Here is a 24247-nt window from a genome sequence, read left to right on the forward strand (position 1 = left end):
TCGGCCTAGGAAATAATTTAGTTAAGAACTTTTGTGCAAGATCCTTCCATTGGGTGATAGACCCTGATGGTAGAGAATGCAACTAGCACTTAGCTTTATCCCGTAGAGAGAATGGGAAAAGCCTCAACTTAATAGCATCTTCAGAAACTCCATTGAACTTGAAAGTGTCGCAGATTTTGATAAAATCTCTGATGTGCATGTTGGGGTCTTCTGTCATAGAACCCCCAAATTGAACTGAGTTCTGTATCATCTGAATCGTGCTCGACTTGATCTTAAAGTTATTAGCCGCGATGGCTGGTCGAACAATGCTAGACTAAAAACCTCCCTTTGCAATAAGAACCTCTTCTTCTTTTTCAAGTAAGATCTCTTCTTCAACTTTCTCCTCGACTACAACTTCTTCCTCAGCTTGATCCAGTGTTCTCTTACGAGACCGAGAATGCGTATGCATACACGCTCGCTAGAGTACCTGAAATACGACAAGAAATTAAGTAAGTAACAATGTCCGTGTCACTGAACTTTAACGACCAATGATGACAAACACATAAACTAAAAATTAACACCGATATCCTCGGCAGCAGAGCCAAAAACTTGTTAGGGCTAGAATACGCACTAATATTCACGCAAATATACGTGATCGCAAGTAATATAAAATAAATTCTAGTTCATTCCCATAGGGATAGGTTTAGGTTAATTTCAATCAATATATTTATGCAACACTAGTGTGGTTATTATCCAATGCTAAGGCGAATAACAAATTTGAGGTTGTTTAACTTAGATTAACTAAGAGATTATACTAAAGACATAAACTAGGAGATTAAAGAGAGTTGAATAATATATGACACAAACATGGGATTCTAACTTCATTAAATACTTCATTCAATAGCCTTTTCGTTCTTAATCTTAGCATGTAATGGTAATGACACTAATCAGATTACACGAAACTGATCAACGCCAACTTTCGTTGTACGAATACCATACTACCAGACATCCACAAAAGAGATAGAAGCTGAATAGACACCAATTATATTGAGACCCTAAATGTCTACAGAATTTGACAACATAACGGTTGAATGCACAAGTTATCTATCTTGATTACATAGGGCAAGCAAGATGGTTAAAATTACCTAGAAATCATGCATAACAATTACATGAGACTACTCCATAGGCTTTTCTTGACTTCTCGATAAGTCATTCAGGAGTTCTCGAATGACTTCTCTATAAGACTTAATATGTGACTTGTAGATTTCTATGCTAGCATGACAAGTTCTAAACCCTTAAATTCACTTTCCCTTCATTAAAGATTAACACACAATCTTATAAGTTCGCGACGATCATAAGACGAATAAAAAGAACCAAAACTAGGTTATCATATAATCACCACACACTAAGGCATCAAAATGAATTAACTATAGAAATCCATAAATAAATCCGTTAGAACCCCACGATAATGATTGGTCCATAATCAGACTCATCATCAGCGTGGGTTTCGATGAAAGCATGGTATAATAAACATAGTCTTTATACTGAATAAATAAAATCAAGTACGAAACAAGAGTATAGGTTCACGAATAAGAAAACTAGCATCCAAAGTTATAACTTAAAACAAAGAATCAGAAGAATAAACTAGATCTTCTTCTCCTTGGTTGAATTGTGCTCTACGGTCTTCTTAATCCTTCTCCTTAAGTTCTGGTACGTCTTGTTTTAAAAAATGAGCATAAGTTATGTATATATAGCAGCCCTTGCAGAGTAGAAGTCCAACGGATAAAAATTCCAGAAGAAACGAGATTTTATTTTCCCGACCTAGCGCGGCCGCGCGCTTGACCAGCGCGGGCGCGTCGTCTCTCTGGAGAAATCTCTGACTTATTTCTTTCCTTGTTGGTTTGAGCTGGTCTTTTCATGAGCTTTTATTCTAGACACCATCGTAACACCATATTAGCATCCAAACAATTCTAATTCGCCTTTATTCCTGATAAATGCCTGAAATGCAAAAACACTACATAAACACGTTAAAAACACTAACAACTCGAGTACAAAACATCAATTCAAAGTTTTACGGAGCATTATAAAGTGTCATAAATGCCACTCAACGCCTCCACCATCTTGTCAGTAGGTATGCCTAATGTCATGTTGACATCATTCTCAAAAATCTCCACATATTGGCCCTTGATTGTGGAGTATATCATAATTGATGCATCCTGGTTCTCATGCACAACTGTTCTTATCACTACTCTATTCCATAAATCCCCTAACACATCTACACATCTAAGTAGAGTCCATGATTAGCAGTTAGAGCTTCCAAAAAGTATGTTTCAGATAGAAATTTCACAAAGCTTTTGAAAACTTCAGGAGCTTGATTTGCATCCAGAAATGCAAGAAAGTTGGTTTCTTTTGTGATAAAGGGTATAATAATGTTTGCTGCCATTGAGAAGAGTATGAAATTTAGTGGGTAAGAAAAATTGAACAGAAAGAGTTCAAAACGAGAGAGAAATCGGTTTTGATTTGAAAATTCTAGGTCACTTAGAGTTCTCGAAGGCGTAAGTATGTGTATGTCAAGATGTCTAAGTATTTATAGTAAAAGAAAATGACTTATCGAGAACTCAAAAATAAACGTTTGGAATTTGCCTATCGAGAAGTCATTTTGAAAAGAGAATTATATATCGAGAAATCATTTTAATTTACTCTTGAAGAGAACTAAAACTGACTTGTCGAGATGTCAAATAAATACTCAGATTGTCCACAATGGACTGAATTGTTTCCAATTTTTATTTGAATAAATCCAAATAAAATCAGAATTAATTTATTAAGAGTAATTTACTAAAATAATTTATTGAATTAAATTATTTCAGTTTTGAGTTATTTATAAGTCTAAAATTGTACTTGTAGAAAACTCTGTGAGTTAATACTTAAAGAGGACTCTATAATGACTTATCGATAAATCATAATAAAGCTTATTGAGAAGTCCCTCGAGAAGTCATAAAATTGACTTGTCGAGAACTCACTCGAGAAGTCTTAAAATGACTTGTCGATAAGTCAATTAGACATATTGAAAATGTAAATCAATATTTAGACAGTTTTCTTAGAATTGAAAACTTCCAAGCTAAATTTTGAATTTTTGAAAAATAAATATACAGAGATTTCTGAAATATTTGTAATTCATATTTCAGATAATTTCCAATTAATCAAATGAATTTTGATTTATTAGCAATTAATCTGTTGCAAAACATTAGCTGAGTTCTTGTCTTAGGATGAAGAATTAAGCATTCCAATTTCACCTACAAGTCTAGTAAAAGTTGCTTCGTCCAAAGGTTTAGTAAAAATGTCAGCTAATTATTTTTCTGTTTGAACAAAAAAGAGCTCAATTGTAACATTTGTAGCATGTTCTCTAATAAAATGGCACCTTACATCAATGTGCTTTGTTCTAGAATGATTAACTGGATTAGACACAATAGATATAGCACTAGTTTTGTCACACATAATTGGAATTTTGTGTAACACTAGGCCATAGTCCATTAGCTAATTTCTAATCCAAAGAACTTGAGCACAGCAACTTCTAGCAGCTTTGTAGAAGTTGATACAGATTGTTGTTTCTTGCTATACCGTGATACAAGTCATTGTCCAAGAAACTGACAGCTTCCATTAGTGTTCTTCCTGTCAATCCTGCATCCAACAAAATATGTATTTGTGTATCCAACAGCTTCAAAACCAGTTCCATTAGGATACCATAATCCGAAGTTAGGAGTCCCCTTCAAGTATCTGAAAATCCTCTTTACATCCATTAAATGTGATTCTTTTGGAATGGCTTGAAATCTTGCACACAGACATATTACAAACATGATGTCTGGGCTACTTGCAGTTAAGTGACGCAAAGATCCAATCATTCCTCTATAGCTTGAGATATTTATACTCTTGCCCTTTTCATCTTCATCCAACTTTATAGTTGTAAACATAGGTGTAGATGCAGGTGAACAATCAACCGTACCAAATTTTTCAATAAATCTTTGACATACTTAGTTTGGTTGATGAAGATTCCATCACTTCTTTGACTAACTTGAAGTCCAAGAAAGTAACATAATTCCCCCATAATACTGAGTTCGTATTAACTCTGCATAAGCTTAGATAATCTTTGGCAAAGCTTTTCATTTGTAGAACCAAAGATAATATCATCCACATAGATCTGAACTAGGATCATATCATCACCATGCTTCTTGTAGATGAGAGTCTTGTCAATAGTACCTCTAGTGAATCCATGCTTAATCAAAAATTCTGACAGTGTGTCATACCAAGCTCTAGGTGCTTGTTTTAGTCCATAGAGAGCCTTGAGTAACTTGTATACAAAACTTGGAAATTCTGGATGTTCAAAGCCAGGTGGCTGTTTCACATAAACCTCTTCTTCCAACTCACCATTTAGGAATTCACTCTTCACATCCATTTGATATACTTTGAAATTTGACTGTGCACCAAATGCAAGAAAAATCCTTATTGCTTCAAGTCTTGCAACTGGGGCAAAAGTTTCATCATAATCAATTCCTTCTTACTCTGAGTAGCCTTTTGCAACCAGCATTGCTTTGTTTCTGGTGACAATTCCATTTTCATCCATCTTGTTCCTTTACACCCACTTTGTTCCAATTATACTTCTGTTCTTTGGTGCAGTAACCAATTTCCAAACTTTTTTCTTTCAAACTGATTTAACTGTTCTTGCATAGGAGAGATCCAATATGGATCAAGAAGGGCTTCCTCAGTTTTTTTGGCTCAACTTGTGACCGAAAATATGCATGAAGACATTCATTTGCAGTTGCACTTCTAGTCCTCACTCCAGCATTTGGATCACCAATAATTGCTTCTCTAATGTGACTTCTATCCCACTTTATGGTGTGAGTTTATTGACTTGAGTTTTCTGTATGTTCTTCACCATTGGCACTTGCAGAACCTTCCTCTCTTTCTCCCCCTGAGTTCGTGCTATCAAATTCAGGTCCATGAGATGAGCATCCTTTCTTATAATTCACTTGCTCAGTTGACTCTTCATCTATTCTGTGATTTGTGTTGACTTTAGCTTTATCATCAAAATCATTATCAATGTTCAGATTTTTAAACTTTAGGGCTTCTGCTTCATTTTCATCAAGGCATTCCAAGCCTGAGCACTTGTCATCATCAAAAGTAACATATGTGCTTTCCATAATTTTCTTTTGTTCAAGTACATAGACCTTGTAAGAAGTTCTTTCCGATGAATATCCCAGAAAAATTGTCTAAAAAGATTTAGAGTCAAATTTTCCCACATATTTAGAGTTGTCCTTCGAAACATAGCACTTGTTTCCAAACACATGAATATGCTTCACAATAGGCTTCCTTTTAGACAAGATTGAGTTGGGTGATTTGCCAAGATTCTTGTTAATGAGAAATCTGTTTTGAGTATAGCATGCATGGTTCACAGCTTCTTCCCAAAAGCTAGTCGGCAACTTTGCATCTTGCAGCATTGTTCTAGCAGCCTCTACTAGTGTTCTATTCTTTTTCTAAACTACCCAATTTTGTTGAGGTGTTCTAGCAGCTGAGAATTCTTAAACATTGCCTTTGTCTTTGCAGAATTCAGTTAGGGTTGCATTCCTGAATTCTATTCCATTTTACTCCTCAATCTTTTCACACAATTCTTATCTTCAGCCTGCTTCTCAATCTTCTTGATGTGCTCAATTATGATGTGTGGAGTTTCATCTTTAGAGTGTATAAATTCTACCCATGTGTATCTTTAGTAGTCATCTACCATCAGAAGTGCATATCTTTTTCTTGAAATTGACTGGACATTAACTGGACCAAATAAATCCATGTGAATAAGTTGCAAAGGTGCACTTATAGAATTTATAGTTTTACTCTTGTGACTTGATTTTTTCATTTTTCCCTTTTTACAAGCATCACAGACTTCATCTTGAGCAAACTCCATATTGGGCATGTCTCTCACTAACTCCTTTTTGACTAGGGTATTGATTGCCTTGAAATTCAAGTAAGACAGCTTCTTATGCCATAGTTTGCTTTGCTATACAGATGCCTTGGTGTAGAAGCAATAAATTCCATCCTCATTTACTGAGTCCAAATCTGCAACAAATAAGCTTCCTTTCCTTGCTCCTTTCATAGAAACTTCACCAGTTTTCTTGCTGATAAAAGTGCATTCTTCTTTGTTAAATAAAACTATGAAACCTTTGTCTACAAATTGGCTGACACTGAGAAAGTTCACTTGAAGACCAGCTACCAATGCTACATCTTTAATGACAACATTTCCAGAAATCAATTTTCCATATTCCATTGTGAAACCTATTCTGTTGTCTCCAAAAGATACTAATGGGCCAGCCTTGTCCTCAAACTGTGATAGTAGGTCCATATCACCTATCATATGTCTTGAGCATCCACTTTCTATGATCCATATGACTTTCTTCTTTTTGCCCTGCACACAATGAGTTTAAATGTGTTTAGCAACCCAACAGTGTTGGGTACTTTCTTCTTGTTAACAGATTTCATAGAGGTAGAGTTTGATGATTCAGAAAGAATAGAGTTCATTGGGTGATGTGGACTGTCCTTTTTAGCTGAAGATTCAATATTAATTTTGTAACACCCCCAGATCCGGGGTCGGGAATACGGGTCGTCACGGTCTTTCTTTCCATAAATATCACTTAACTTAATTAAAAATAAATAACCTCATGTTGTTACCCCACAATAACACACACCATAACACGGTCTCAGAGATGAAATTGAAATAAGTACAAGTCCTTGAATCCAGAAGTTAAAAGTTACTACAACCTAAAATGATTACTTAATAAGTTTACAGTTAGTTGCCATTATCCAACACAAGTTATAATTATACATAATTGATTCCCAAAAGTGTCATACCCCCAACTTGACCAGCAAAATTAAATATAACTATTACATTATTTAAAAATAAATAAACATAACCAAATCCAAGATCTTACAGTTTAGGGTTTGGAACAGCCCAACACTACCATCTATTACAGCTGATTTTAAATATCGAGTCCTCACACAAAACTACTATCTCTTACTCTACCTGAGCTCAAACATATGCATCAGCATCACAGGTCTTACGGGCGGTCTGCTTGAATCTAACCATAGCTGCTAGCTGTAATATCAGGGTAAAGCAAAGAGTGAGCCAAATGCTCAACAAGTGCTAAATAGTACGATACAAAACATAAATCGAGATATACATTAAAGAATGACAATGGAAAGACATAACCAATGATAACGAGAGATAAAACTTTGGGTGATGGCATCATTTTGCTTGTATCAAAACAATTTAAAAACCATATCTTAATCAAAATCATTTAATGACGCTACGGATTACAGCCTGTGATCAGCCACGAAGTAATCCCGAACCTCGCTACGTTCTAGAACATTAATGGGAATCCCTAGGCAACTTTTAAGCCTAATATAAGTGTGGAAAGGACTCGCGTCTCAGTCCAGATCCACTATTCAAAGAAAACATTTATCCCCCTTTGGGACTGAAAACCCACATTTTATTTATTTCAAAAACTGATGCTGAATTATAACAAAATCTCTTTTAACAGTAAACATTTTTATCAAGGGATTATAGATCAACTCGAAACACATGAAATATGGTACTAAATCTCAGGGCCATAATTCATAAAACTTTACTCTTGTTAGATATATTTGATAATGTCATGGCTAATATGATTTATGTTTAGTTTTCAGATCTTACTTAAACAGGATAAATCAGTACTTACTGGAGGTCAGGACTTAAGGATATCAGTACTTATATTATCAGGAGATAATTATCAGAAGATGGATATCAGAACTTAAGTGCTGAAGTATGTTCAGATAAGGATAGTAGCTGATTAAAGGAAAGAAGATCGAGATAAACATAAGAAGAGATATGCATGAAGAAGGAGTTCCGTGAAGAATGGAATACTTGGAAGAAAAGATATCTGATTGATATATTGTAGGAAGCAGAATTATATTCCATATCAATTAGCGATTATCTTGTAACTGTGTAGTATATAAACACAGACATAGGGTTTACACTATAGGTGTTATCATATTTGAGAAGATTATTCATTATAACCCTAGCAGCTCTCATGATATTTGTTCATCACTGAGAGGTAACAGTTCCATACTGTAACAGAGTTTATTGTTTCAATAAAGTTTGTTTTCTGTTACTTGAAGTATTAAAAGTTCGATTTGATTTTATTTTACACTGTATTCACCCCCTCTACAGTGTGTGTGACCTAACAAGTGGTATCAGAGCCTTTCTGTTAACGACATACAGTTAAAGATCCAAACACAATCATGTCTGACACAGAAACTCCAACTAAGCCTACCAAAACTGAAGAACCTCCAAAGACACAAATTCAAAGTCGGTATGAAACCATCAGAGTTCCCATACTGAGACCATCTGAATATGCCATATGGAAGGTGAGGATGACCATGTTTCTGGAAGCTACAGATCCAGAATATCTTGATAGAATCAAGGAAGGACCTCACAAACCAACCAAGCTCGTTGTTGCAGTTGCAGGTGAAGCAGCAGAGACCGTACCAAAGGAGAAGAGTGATTATACTGCTGAAGATATCGCATCAATTGCTAAGGATGCTAAGGTACGACACTTACTGCATAGTGCCATTGATAATGTAATGTCAAACAGGGCAATTAACTGCAAGACTGCTAAGGAGATATGGGATGCTCTGGAAACAAGGTGTCAGGAAACTGATATAATTAAGAAGAACATGAAGACAATACTCACTCAAGAGTATGAACACTTTGACTCAAAGGCTAATGAGTCATTGACTGATTTATATGATAGATTTGTCAAACTCTTGAATGATCTGTCACTGGTTAATAAGGAGTATGATCTTGAAGATTCAAACCTTAAATTCCTGTTAGCTCTTCCTGAATGTTGGGATTTGAAGGCAACAACAATAAGAGATAACTACAGTCTTGATGAAACAACTCTTGATGAAATTTATGGAATGCTCAAGACTCATGAACTTGAGATGGAACAAAGAAGCAAGAGGAAAGGAGGAAAGTCAAGGACAGTTGCTCTTAAGGCTGAAGAAGAATCCCCCAAGGCACCTACCTCAAGAAAAGACAAGGGTAAAGCTCTTTTCACAAAGTCTGATACTGAGTCATCAAGTTCTGAAAGTGATGATGACTCAGATTCTGAAAGCTTGCCTGAGACTGATGCTGATGAGGAGATGATGAAGCTGTGTGCTCTTATGGTGAGAGGGATCACAAAGATTGCATACAGGAAGTTCAGGAAGGGAAAGAAGTTTTCCAGGAAAGGCATAAGTTCTGATAAAAAGAATTTCAGAAGATCTGAGGGCAGAGGAGGAAAGTCTGATAGAGGAGATTATACCAATGTCAAATGCTGATAAAGAAAGTGTTGAGAGCAGTTCTGAAGCTGCTGAAACAAAGGTACCTCAGACTACTTATGCTTTTCATACTGATGATATTAATGAATTGAGAAGATATCTTAAAACCATGTTTGTTAGTTATAGAGATCAAACTTTAACATGTGAAAGATTAACATCTGAAAATCTTGCTTTTAAGAAAAGAAATGATTTCTTAGAAAAAGAGTTAGTTATGTTCCATCAAACTCAGAAGGATAGAAATGATGCTTTTTATGTTAGGGATGAAGTGCTAAAAATAGATGAATCTCTAAAAACTGAGTTAGAAAAGGAGAGAGATAATCAGGACTTGGACTAACTCTGGCAGAACAACTCAAAATTTGCTAAGTAGTGAAAATTGGAAAGAGGGCTTAGGTTATGGAGAGGATAAGAATGATAAAGGAACTGTAGAAATTAAGCCTGTTGTTAAGCAAAAGCCAAAGTTAAAACCTGTTAAGTTTGTAACTGTAAAGTATGATAATGATAAATCAGAAGTTAAAGAGGGATTAACTTCTGACAAACTAAAACAGGAAAAGACAGCTGAAGTAAACATAGGCTTAATGACTAAGAAGCAGCTTAAGCATAAGCTAAAAGATGTTAAGAATGCAAACAAGGTAAAATCGCCTAGGAAAAATAGGAATGGAAAGGAAGGTGTGAATAAAAGCAATGATTATAAACCTATTCCTGATGCTCCTAAGAAAACATGTCATAACTGTGGAAGTTCTAACCATCTGGCTTCTTTTTGCAGGAAGAATAAGAACATAAACTCCTTACCTTCAAAATCAGGAGTTAAGAGTCAGTCTGTTAGATATAAACCACAAAATCCTTGTTTTTATTGTGGTAGTTTATGGCATTCCATTTATACTTGTAACGAATATCATAGTTTGTACTATGATTATTATCAATTAAAACCTTCTTTGAAGAAAGTTTCCATTGTTCCTTCTAGTGTAAATTCTGATTCAAAGTCTGATAGTGTAAGTTCTGATAAGAAAAATGTTAACATAAACTCTGATGCTAAATCCGCTGCAAATGTTAACAAACTTGATAAGGCCAAAGGATCCAAGCAAGTCTGGTCCTTAAAACTAATCATTAGTGGTCTTTGTGATTGCAGGGCAACAGGAAAAATATTCTAGTTCTGGACAGTGGATGTTCAGGATATATGACTGGAAATAAAGCCCTGCTATCAGACTTTGTGGAGAAAGCTGGCCCAAGTGTTTCTTATGGAAATGGCAACATTGGAAAAACATTGGGATATGGCAATATCAATCTTGGGAATGTCATCATTAAAGAAGTAGCTCTAGTCTCAGGACTTAAACACAATCTACTGAGTATAAGTCAAATCTGTGACAGAGGTTATCATGTTGATTTCTTTGAAGAACACTGTGAAGCTGTGAGTAAATCCAAAGGCAAAGTTGTTCTAAAAGGATACAGGCGTGGTAACATTTATGAAGCTAAGCTTTCAACAAGTACTGATGGTTCTACAATCTGTCTGATGAGTAGAGAATCAATTGAAGAAAGCTGGAATTGGCACAAGAAACTCTCTCATTTAAATTTCAACAATATAAATGAACTAGTCAAGAAAGATCTTGTGAGAGGACTGCCAAAGTCAGTATTTGCTCATGATGGCCTTTGTGATTCTTGTCAGAAGGCCAAACAAAGAAAATCTTCATTCAAGAGCAAGACTGAATCATCAATTCTTGAGCCTTATCATCTACTACATGTTGTTCTATTTGGTCCAGTGAATGTCATGTCTATTGCAAAGAAGAAATATGCATTGGTCATAGTGGATGAGTTCACCAGATACACATGGGTGTATTTCTTGCACACAAAAAGTGAAACTGTATCTATCTTGATTGATCATGTCAAATATCTGGATAAATTGGTCAAAGATTATGTGAAAACCATAAGGAGTGATAATGGCACTGAGTTCAAGAATTTGATAATGGAAGAGTTCTGCAAAAACCATGGAATTAAGCAGGAATTTTCTGCTCCTGGAACTCCACAGCAAAATGGAGTTGTTGAAAGGAAGAATAGAACTCTCATTGAAGCTGCACGTACGATGCTTGAAGAAGCAAAGCTTCCAACCTATTTCTGGGCTGAAGCTGTGCAGACTGCTTGTTTTACTCAAAATGCAACACTCATTAACAAGCAAGGAAAGACACCATATGAGATGGTGAAGAAAAAGAAGCCAAATTTGAAGTACTTTCATGTATTTGGATGCAAGTGTTTTGTTCTCAAGAATCATCCTGAACAGCTATCTAAATTTGATCTAAAAGCTGATGAAGGAATCTTTGTTGGATATCCACTTTCCACAAAAGCCTTCAGAGTCTATAATTTGAGAACAAGAGTGGTCATGGAATCTATCAATGTCTCTTTTGATGACAAGAATATTACTGGTCTTGAAGATTTTATTGATCATGATTAGCTAAGATTTGAAAATGAAGACTCAAGTTCTGATACTGAAAATCCTGACAGTCTAAGTCCTGATACTGTAAACTCTGATGGATTAAACTCTGATGTTATTGAAACTGTGGTGACTACGCCAAAGGAAGATGCACCTATGCAGGGGGAGCATACTCAAGAACAAACCACATCTCAAGAAGCATCAGAACATACATCTGGCTCTTCAAGTTCTGATTCGTCAAGTTCTGATAAGCCAAGTTCTGATAGTTCTGAAAATCTAAATTCTGAAGAATCCAACTCAGAGAGCATAGTTTCAGGGGGAGCATCAGAAAATGAAAATGAAGACAACATGGATCATGGGGGAGCATCCTGTTCTAGAGAAAACCTTCCATCTGCAAGGAAGTGGACTAAATCACATACACCTGATTTGATAATTGGAAATCCTGATGCAGGTGTCAGAACTAGAACAGGTACTTCAAACGAATGTCTTTACAATTCTTTTCTCTCTCAGACTGAGCCAAAGAAAGTGGAAGAAGCTCTTCAAGATGCTGATTGGGTGCAAGCAATGCAGGAAGAGTTAAATGAATTTGAAAGAAACAAAGTCTGGACCCTAGTGCCAAGACCAAAGAATAGATCTGTTGTTGGTACAAAGTGGGTGTTCAGAAACAAAACTGACAGTGATGGCGTAATTACAAGGAATAAGGCAAGGCTGGTTGCAAAAGAATATTCTCAACAAGAGGGAATTGATTATGATGAAACATTTGCACCAGTTGCTAGGTTAGAAGCCATAAGGATATTTTTGGCTTATGCTGCTCACAAAAAGTTTACTGTCTTTCAAATGGATGTGAAAAGTGCTTTTCTCAATGGAGAATTGGAGGAGGAAGTATATGTTGAACAACCTCCAGGCTTTGTAGATTCAAAACATCCAGATTATGTCTACAGGCTTGATAAAGCACTTTATGGACTTAAGCAAGCTCCTAGAGCATGGTATGAGACTTTAGCTCCGTTTCTTCTAGAAAGTGGATTCAACAGAGGAACAATAGACAAAATACTGTTCTACCTCAACCATGGAAAGGACTTACTTCTGGTCTAGATTTATGTTGATGATATCATTTTTGGGTCTACAAATGACAGACTTTGCAAGAAGTTTGCCAAACTGATGCAGTCAGGGTATCAGATGAGTATGATGGGGGAACTTAGCTATTTTATGGGCCTTCAAGTCAAGTAGAATGAAGAAGGCACATTTATTTGTCAAACTAAGTACACCAGAAACTTGCTGAAGAAATTTGGAATGCAAGATTGTTCAAGTGCATCCACTCCCATGGCCACTGCAATAAAACTGGATAAGGATGTTGGTAAATCAGTAGATATTACTGATTATAGAGGTATGATTGGCTCTCTACTCTATCTAACTGCTAGTAGACCTGATATCATGTATGCTACCTATCTTTGTGCAAGATTTCAAGCAGATCCAAGAGAACCTCACTTAACAGCTGTGAAAAGAATTTTCAAATATCTTAAGGGAATAGCTGATCTGGGATTATGGTATCCCAGAGAATCAGATTTTAAACTAATAGGTTACTCAGATGCAGATTTTGCAGGTTGCAAAATTGACAGGAAAAATACAAGTGGAAGCTGCCAATTTCATGGAGGCAGATTGGTTTCTTGGTTTAGCAAGAAACAAAAGTCAATTTCCACATCAACTGCAGAAGCAGAATATATTGCTGCAGGAAGCTGTTGTGCACAGATTCTTTGGATGAAGAATCAGTTACTGGATTATGGGTTAACATATTTCAAAATCCCTATTTACTGTGATAATCAAAGTGCTACTGCTATGACAGGTAATCCAGTTCAACACTCTATGACAAAGCACATTAGCATCAGGTACCACTTCATCAGGGAACATGTAGATGAAGGTACAGTGGAATTGCACTTTGTTCCAACAGATCAACAACTCGCAGATATCTTCACAAAACCATTGTGTAAAGCTACTTTTACAAGATTGGTAAATGAACTTGGAATGGTTTCAGGTTCTTTCTCTAAATCTGCTTAGTTTTGTTCAGTTGCATCAGACTTTATGATCAGTATTTACAGAATTCAATCTCTTTGTGTATTCTGTGCTTAATTGAAAAATATGTTTAAGTACTGACTGTTGTCTGATCAATGTTTCTAAACTCTGATAGTGATATGTCTGTTTTGGTAACTATTCAATCCTATGAGGATAACTGTGCTAGATGCTGACCTATTAGTCTTCAATAAACAAGGGATCCCATGTAAGAAGTAATTATTTCTGTGGAAATCTATTGACACAAGCAAATTCTGATAATTGAGCTTAGTTGAGTTTACTTTGTCTATCTTATTACTAAGTCACAAACTAGAATAATGCTACTCATATGTTAAGTTCGGATGCTAGTAAATCTATTGAATGAACTAAGTGCTGATAAACCTCACTTATTAAAAGAAAAAGAAAGCGAAACAAAGATTAAAAATCAGGTACTCCTTTGAGATCTAGAGTAAAAATGTGGAAGGGAAGACCCAAGTGCATTGCTGGTATTAAGTAATATGCATCAGAAAAGCAAATAAAATATTTTCTTGGTGACTTTTCACACTCTATGATTACTGGAGAAATACTCTGATAATAGCATAAATTCTGATAAGCAGTCGTGACTCACTTACACTGAGAAGCCACTGTAAAAAGGAATTTAAAAAGATGCACAAAATTAGCACACAATAGTTGAGGTGGACTCAAGCATGAACTCATTCAACAGTAGGTTTCAGGATAATGACAGCTCTTTAGCAAAGTTTTAGTTATGCCTTATTTCTAAGATGTACAGAAGTGAATCAGACTTTACTCCTTATCTGATATTTAGCTTAATGCACACACTAAATACTCCATATTAATGATGAAAATCACTGTGGTGATCTATGTTGTTTTAGATAAATAGTCATTATGTCATAATGCACAAATTCTGAGGACAAATTTTGATTGCATGTTCTGATGATTATATTCTGAAGAATATAAATCAGAATTTGTGTGAGGATTTACTAAGATAGGCATTCATTTTTCGAGTTAAGAGATTATGTTCTGATGACTGTTAAGTTCTGATATAAGTCTAAGTTCTGATATTCACGTCTGATTCTTTACTTGACTTATTTGTGGATAAAATTTGACAACAGTCTCAGTTTAAACCTGAATATGTTGAAGTGGAAGATTAATAGTCACTATGGTTAGGGATAGTGGTACTCGTACTTGAACAGTCAACTTTTACTTGCTTCTTGTGCGCATTAAACCATGTTTTCTCTTTCCAATGAATGTTTTTCTTTTTCAAAGTCTGGGGAGACGAGGTAGAATTAATTCTACCTGTCAGCATTAAATTTCTTTGCGTCTCCTGGCATTCTTTTGCCTATATAAACAACCACTTCACATCAGCCTTCCCATCAAATCTTTTCTCACAAACTCACCTTCATACTTTTTATATCAAAAACACCATGGTCAGATACAATATGTTTTTGAACTACGAAACTTTCAACATGGAGCTGAGCTGTGCCGAATGGCAGCAGGAATGGCACGTTACTGCCATTCCTGATGAGATATGGGACTCCGTTCCACAGGAGGTACTCACCCACCTCCTGTTATTCTATATGGATTACCATCGCCATCTGGAGCGATTGAAGGAGGAAAGGCTGGAAGCTCTCCGCCAGCAAGAGCGAATCATACGACTCGATATTCTGTTTGTCGAGAGTAGGAAGAAGAAATGATTTATTTTCTTCTTCCAATTTTTCTTCATCATCAGCCTTGCCCTGCTTCTTGAGCTAGGACAAAGGCTGTTGACGTTAGGTTTAGCAGCTTAGGGAAATCTTGTACAAGTTCTGATGTAATTTAAATTTCATGAATGTATTCTCTTGATATATTAATGAAATTTGTTTTTGTTTCAAGATCTTGTCTCTGAGATATTTTGTAATGTATTGATGAATCCTGATACTTATTCATATTCTGATGACCATATAAGTTCTGCTTTAACTTAAGTTCTGATTTTATTTTATCAGTACTTGCTCATCTGATTTATTATGGTCATTTTCACTTGAATTTTTTCAGAATATTGATGTTGCAGTGATAAAATAAGTGGGAACAGTTTCAATTTTGAATTAAAAATGTTTCACCTTGATTAATGGAATAACTGGGTAAGTGGAACGGTTTTTCCTTGAAAAACTGCAAGTGGGTAAGTAATGATTACTGTTTTCTCGAGCCCAGTAACTATCCGTTATTACTGCATGTCTGACAGGTGTCCAACAGTTACATTTTTTTCACAAGTATAAGTAAGACATAGAGAGGATTTTTTAATCTTTTATTTCCTTTCACACTTTTTCTCTCTATTTGCTTTTACTCTCTTACTTCTTCTAACGTCGGTTTTTCATATAGACATTCTATCAAACACCTAACAGGCACTTACACATCTCGATTAATTTCATGGCACCTAAGGATTTAATCATTGATGGCGCTAAATTTGTTCCAAACAATTATGCTACTATTCTTGATAATGCTGAAGCTCCATCTGAATTGCATTTTGTGCAAGATCTTCTTTCACATAGTGAAATCGGGTATGCGTTGACCCAACCTTCCGTCTTCTCAAGCCAACAAGTTCTGACACTTTCGAGGACTGTAAACTTTGATAATGGTGGTCCAAATGGTACTCCTAGTATTGTTTTCGACGTGGGTGATTCTTCATATGCAGTCACTCCTGGTATAATACGTAAGGCTCTACATCTCCCAGAAGGATGTACTTTTTCAATTCCAGAGGAATCAGCTCTTCAGGAGTTAATGGCCAGTTTGGGGTATGAACAGAGCTTGGCAAAGCTTGGGCAGTTGAAAAGGGCTCATATCAGGAGGGAATGGAGCTTCTTCTTCGACTGCATCACTAAAGCTTTTGGGAACAAGTGTTCAAATTTTGATGCCATCCCCATAATGAGTCAGTACATCGGGTATGCCATTATAAACCAAACTCATTTTGATTTTGCAACTGCTATAATAGGTTTTATTGGGGATAGGATGACAGAGGATATGAATGTTGTCTACTTTGCTAGATTCTGTCAACTTATATATACTTTTTGTACTGATGCACCTCAACTAATTAGTACCTCAACTCCACCTTTTAAAGTTGCAAAATGATACTTTAATGACCTGGTAAATGCTGACACTAAGAAACCAGTGGTTAGACCTTTACAGATTCCTTAGTCTGTAAAATAGATCTTAGTAAATGCTGATCCTGATTCTTATAGATCTGTTTATCCTGATGTGCAACCAACCACAACCTCCCAAACATCACAACAACCATCAGAACATCCCACTCATTCTACTCAACCAACCCTCAGGCAATATATCAAATCCTATCTCTCCACTTCACAGACAGTTCAACCCTCATCCTCAGCACCTACTATGAAGCCTTCATCTTCTAAGCCTAAGAGGACAAAGATTGTTCCTCAAACACCTCAAAAAAGAAGGAGGATTGCTTTGAGAGATGAGTCTGATAGTGAGGAACATGTTTCTACATTAGAACCTGTTGTTAAAGAAGCTGAGAAAGTGACTTCTCAGAAGGATTCTGGAATTGGGGGATCTAGGCTTCTCAAGAGGCTTAGAAGAATGACTGTTCCTGAAACTCCCAAGGAATCCATATCTACAAAGAGATACAAGAAACAGAGGGCAAAAAGGCCAGTTTCAGATGATGAAGAAGCAGCAGCTAAGGAAGGGGATCAGGAATCTCTGATCTCACAAGAAAAGGAACCTGCTCCAGTCTCTACTTCTCCATCAACTCCAACTCAGGAATCTGTTACTGAAAAGGCCACCACACCATCTATATCTCCTGTTCAAAAATCTGTATCTCCTGTTGATCCAGGCACAAGTGCTGATATTAATATTCAGACCTTGGTTGTGCCTGAAGTAATTCTCTTAGAAGCTTCAACGACAACTAATCCTTCAACAACACCTGTTACTGATGTTGTTCAAACTCCAGAGTTATCTACTACACCTTCTCTGCATCTAGATGCTGATGATCAGAATTTCGGTGAGCATCAGGATATGGTTGTTGATCAGAACTTAGAACCAGATCAGCCAATAGAGGATGCTGAAGCCTCCATTGCTACTCACACTATTGTTTTATCAGAAGATACTGATTCTGTAAGTTCTGATGCTGCAAATGCTGGAGATACTGGTGATGCTGCTCTACAAGCAGATGCTGATGAAGCAGGTCCTTCAGAACATGCCCCTCAACAAACACTTCTTAAATCTGAACTTGTTAAGAAGTTTGTTATAAGAGAAGCACCAGTATCTTGGAGTGAAACTCCTGCAGGACAGGAGTGGACTAAGGAATGGAACTCAATTACTTGTGTTCCATCTGCAAAGAATCTGGCTGAGCAATTGACAAAAGCTGATGAGATGTTAAATACTGATGATTTCAAAACCCAGCTTAGAGTCACTACATTGAGTACTAAACATCTTCAAGGTCTCCATTCAACTACTCATGCAGAGCTACACAAGATTCAGGAAGAATTAATCAAACAGGAACAACTTCAAAAGATTGATATGAAAAAGTTCTTCCAACCTACCTTTGACAGGATTACTTATATTGAGAAGACTCAAGAGACACAACAAGCTCAGATTGATGATATTCTGAAAAATCAAGCTTCTCAGCAATCTCAACTTACTGAAATCCAAGCCTCAGTGGAATTGCTTGTCTCTCTTCTACTACCTGCTGATGCCAAAAAGGGGAGAAAGTAATTAAGTCCAAATGCAAGACTGACAAGACACTGAAAGGGAAGGATGATGAAAAGGATGATCAAGGAAAGCCTGGAATGGGTAGAGGTCATAGTCAAGGTAGAGGTTTCTCATCAAGAAAAGCTGAAATCATAAGTCACAGGACAAGTTCTGATGCTGGAAAAAGAATTAGTTCTGCTACTGGTAAAAGGATAAGTTCTGATGAACTTTTAGATCTTGATGAAGAAATGTCAAGACAGTTATTTCTTCAGGAAAATCCAGGAATGGACTTGGAGAGTTTAATGGAAGAAGAAGCCAGACTTAAATCAGAAAAAGTCACATCTAAATCTGAAGCTTCTGGTAAAAAGACACTTCCAAAACTCAAAGGCATTGTGATAAAAGAAAGGACAAATACTGAAGCAACATTGGCTAAATCACAACCGCAGATAGATCCAAGATCCAAGGTAAAGAAAAGGTTGGTGAACCTATCAAGGTTTATGTGCCTCCTGAGAGTGAAGAAATCACTGATGAAAAGGATGATCTTGCTCTGAATTCAAGAAAAGTTCTTAAAACAACCTCTGACATGGCTCAAGTTGTTCAGAGTCAAGAGACAGTAAGTTCTGATATTCCAAAGAAGCAAGTAACCTCTGACATAGCTCAAGTTAACTTGATATCAGAAGATAGACCAAAGAAACTCCTACCAGGATTCACTAAAGCAAAACAGACTCAACCTCTGAAGACTGCTGCAAGTAGTTTTGAAGCAAGAGTAGTTACTGGAAAGGAAGCAAGAGATAAAACTGGATTGGGAAGTGCTGATGAAAGAAGAATATAGAACACTACCAATGATCCAACTTCCTTGAGTGAACCAGGTATTGGAGCAACTCATGAGAGATTAAATCAACTGGAATCTGTACAAATGGTTTACCATACCTACTTGAAAGAACACATCTTGTTGTACTTTATGACAGATGGTAGGGTTTATCATATAAGGCAAAATGCCATTCCATTGAAGTATTTTGAAGAACTGAAGCATGTACTATTCTTACTTCAAGTGGATGACAGATTGACAAGAAGTGCTGCAAACTATTTGAAGGATCAGATTCAGAGACAGAAAAGACTTTATTCTGTTAAGTCTGACAGTACATATGTTCCAAAGTACAGAGATCACAAGGGTGATATAGTTGAAATTAAGCCCAACACTCCTAAATTATAACTACCTTTCTAGGTTACAGGGCTGTGGAATTCAATCTTGAGTCTGATAAAGCTTATTTGATCAGACTAAATCAGGATATAAGAAAAGCAAAGATTAATGATCTCCGGGCTGCAATCTTTCAAATTGGTGAAGATAATGCAGAGCTTAAAGATGCTAAAAGGAGAATGATTGATGAACTTAGATATGCTGAGAGATGTTTGTTGAAGAACTATCTCAGATCTACTCCTGACATCAGAGAGATCAGAAGATGAAGCCAAGTCAAGATCTATAACTGATTAAATTCTGATATTTGTACAGACTGAAGCTGTTATCAGAAGATAAATATTGGTAAAGCTTTAAGGACTGTAAGTTGTAGTTATCTAGTCTAATTCTCATGCATTTGTACTTAATGTTTTTGACATCATCAAATATCTGTTAAACTTGTATATTATGCTAATTTACAAGTTGGGGGAGATTGTTAGATATATTTGATAATGTCATGGCTAATATGATTTATGTTTAGTTTTCAGATCTTACTTAAACAGGATAAATCAGTACTTACTGGAGGTCAGGACTTAAGGATATCAGTACTTATATTATCAGGAGATAATCATCAGAAGATGGATATCAGAACTTAAGTGCTGAAGTATGTTCAGATAAGGATAGTAGCTGATTAAAGGAAAGAAGATCGAGATAAACATAAGAAGAGATATGCATGAAGAAGGAATTCCGTGAAGAATGGAATACTTGGAAGAAAAGATATCTGATTGATATATTTTAGGAAGCAGAATTATATTCCATATTAATTAGCGATTATCTTGTAACTGTGTAGTATATAAACAGAGACATAGGGTTTACACTATAGGTGTTATTATATTCGAGAAGATTATTCATTATAACCATAGCAGCTCTCGTGATATTTGTTCATCACTGAGAGGTAACAGTTCTATACTGTAATAGAGTTTATTGTTTCAATAAAGTTTGTTTTCTGTTACTTGAAGTATTAAAAGTTCGATTTGATTGTATTTTACACTGTATTCACCCCCTCTACAGTGTGTGTGACCTAACAACTCTGTTAGGGTAACTAAAAGGTTTTCATATGTCAAAACTTGGACAAGGAAATTTAGTGAGGCTAATGGATAATATGAAGGGGTAATGCCAAACTGGGCTTAAAGCAATGGTTTCTCGTCAAGGTACAGGTGTTGGATCATCAAGAAGATAAGCTTCATGAATATTAAGGGTGTTAAGGTATGAAGAAATGATCTTTAGCTCAGGATATATCAGAATTGTCAAGCTTTAGGATAAGAAAGAGGGGTATCAATCAATGAGGAATCACTTTTATAAATATCTGGCTTTCAGGGTTCAAGGTAAGGTTCTATAGGGGTTCAAGCGTCAGGATGAGATATCAATACTTAGGAATCATTAGCATGTTAATCAAGAGGATCAACCAAGTGTTATAACAACCCTTTATTCTATCATGGCATTCAAATTACTTTAATATACTATCATGATAAGACTTTTGAACTACTTGCAATACGTACTCGAGGGTTCATGACATTTCTATATGATTCAAAGATAGACATAAGATACGCTTGATTTCAACATATCAAAATGATATATATGAACTATTTGTAGTGAATACGAAAGACAAATTGAATCACTTGCCCTGAGAAAGGCTGGTCTGGTCTGACTGGTAGGAGCAACTGGAAGCTTCACTCGAACTTTATGGCAAGTTTACCCTCGTCTCGAGATCCTACATAAATAATAATAATCCTCATTATAATATATTCTCACCAACTTAACCTATTTACAACCCGAATTTAAACACAGATGGCACTTAGGCCTATATGCACTTAATTTATATTCACCTTTAAATTATAATTGCACACACATAGCCACGTAATCACATATCATATATTAATACCAAATAACACCATATACACCATAATGCAACACTAGGCTTGGATGATCTCGACTCACAACTTAAGTCACTTGGTCGCTAAACTAGACAAAGTCTTCAAATTTTGGCTTCCTAACTCGATGTGCCTTTACTAAACTATCCAAGACCTATTGACCCTCACTTGGGCCTTTTTCTCTACCTTATACTATCTTACAACTATGGTGGTCAACCTAAATCTCACTCCTAAGTGTTCTAAAACTATGTGATAAGTGAAAGTGCTCATTGGTGCAAATTTCAGAATGACATCTATTTTTTCTTGAGTGCATTAGACACCCTTAAACTATAGTTTTTCCTTCAAAACTTTTACACAAGACTCTCCTGACCTTAGGGAATCTCCCAAACTTGATGTGGCTCAAGGTCCTGGCTTGGGCCTTCTTGGGCCTAAGCTTAAAGTCCATGGTTCCCCTGTTTTTTTGGGCAGAAAACGCCCTGACTTGAATTAACTTGTGACACATGGTTCTAACTCATATCCTATGAACTATGGTTGGAAAAACTTCTCTGACACTCCCTTTAACTAAGGCCCAACAGGGCCTAATGAGGGCCTACCCATGACATGGTCAAATCTCCCTATTTCTAAGTTGCAACAAAACTGTCCCCTGTTGGACAGATTTTGTTATTTTACTTGTGCACCTCACCAAACGACATGCAAACCTCCAACCAACACCTAAAACCTTTTATATACTCCCAATACTAACTTCTGGTGGCTTGGGCCTCAAAGTGCACATCAATGACGTGGTCAAAACTCACTCTAAACCTCAGGGTACTAAACTGATTTTCTACAGGAACTAAGACTCTCTTTTCTTCAAGGTTTTTACTTGACAAACTCAACCACCAACAACCCAATACCCAAACCAAGACTTAAACATGGTGATCTACTGAACTAACTCCCTTATACTCAAGATAATCTTGGTGGAGATCATCCTTACCTAAGGTACATCATGGCAAGGTAAAGGAAATCACATTTCACAACTCACAAATCATCAAGTTTTTGAAAATATCAAGTTGTATATTCTTTATAACATATACACGAATTATTACCATACATCAAGGAGCATTAATCAATATTAACACCTTATTCCTACTGAAATTAAAGCTTACTGTAACACCCCCAGATCCGGGGTCGGGGATCCGGGTCGTCACGGTCTTTCTTTCAACAATATCACTTAACTAAATTAATAATAAATAACCTCATGTTGTGACCCCACACTAACACACACCACAACCCGTTATAGTCTTAGAGATGAAATTGAAATAAGTACAAGTCTTTGAATCCACAATTTAAAAGTTATTACAACCCAAAATGATTACTTGATAAGTTTACAATTAATTGCCATTATCAGCCACAAGTTATAATTATACATAATTGATTCACAAAAGTAGAAGGTCTGATCTACAGATAGATCTACCTCTACAGCTATAGCAGCTAGGATCTCAACGGGAAGGCGCGGGGTGCTTCCCACGCTCTTGCGCTGGGTCTGCTTGAGTCTGGCCATCTTTCCTAACTATTGTTGTCTGATGAAGAAATAAATCAAGAGTGAGCATTACAGCTCGCAAGATAATATATAGTGTAAACAATAATGCAATTATCTAAATGGATAACTTACTAAAATCCTTTATCAAGTGTAAGATAATTACTTACTAGATATAAGCAAAAATAAGGAATGAAGTTACCAAATACTTCACTATACTTATATCATTTATAAAACTACTTGAACTACCACTGTTCAAAGTATAATGAGCTTTCGACAGTTCATCACATAGACGAGACTACAAGACAAGATTTGAATAGATTAAATCTTTGAAATATTATTGAATGAAATGAAGTTATGAGATACTTCAATAAGTCCCGATATATATATCCACATATATATCTCTTTATACATTTCCTGAAAACCTCTGTCATGTAAAGTATGAACAAAATTTGTAACATCCAATGAAATTTTGGAAAGGAAAAGAATTGTGGCATAAACCCGATATCTTGCTGATCAGGCAAAGATACCAATAAGTAACCTTTTCTACTGTAGATGGATGAATTCCTCGCCGGTCATCACCCTGACCGCATTCGGACCTCGCGCTGGACCGTTACCCGGCCACTCACGCGTGGATGGACTGTCACCTAGCCTCTTACATCTTCATAGACCGTACCCCGGCCTGTCGCTTATGCCGACTCAATCAGATGGACTTACTTCCCGAACATTGGGCAAGTAATCAAATTGTTTTCTGAAAACAGCAACCACATTGCGAATATAAACTACACCACAGAGCCGGATCCCTCAGGTTTTGAGCGAGTATTTAAATCCCCTTAAAAGGAAGATCTTAAATATAAAAATGAGTTTTGGGATCCGCTCTAACTTTTAAAATCATTTTGAAGACTCGAAAACATTTTTAAGATTGTTTGGAGTAATGCTGATTTAATGAAATAAATCAGTCCCGATATATTAGAAAATATCTGAATATTATTATTTAAATAATATTCCCATAAGGATAATTCTTATAAAAATAATTGAAGTAAAAGTTTTAAAACTCATACTTGAAATGGATATTAAATAAC

This window comes from Apium graveolens, chromosome 4 (genome assembly GCF_009905375.1).
Source record: "Apium graveolens cultivar Ventura chromosome 4, ASM990537v1, whole genome shotgun sequence".
Classification (NCBI taxonomy): Eukaryota; Viridiplantae; Streptophyta; class Magnoliopsida; order Apiales; family Apiaceae; genus Apium; species Apium graveolens.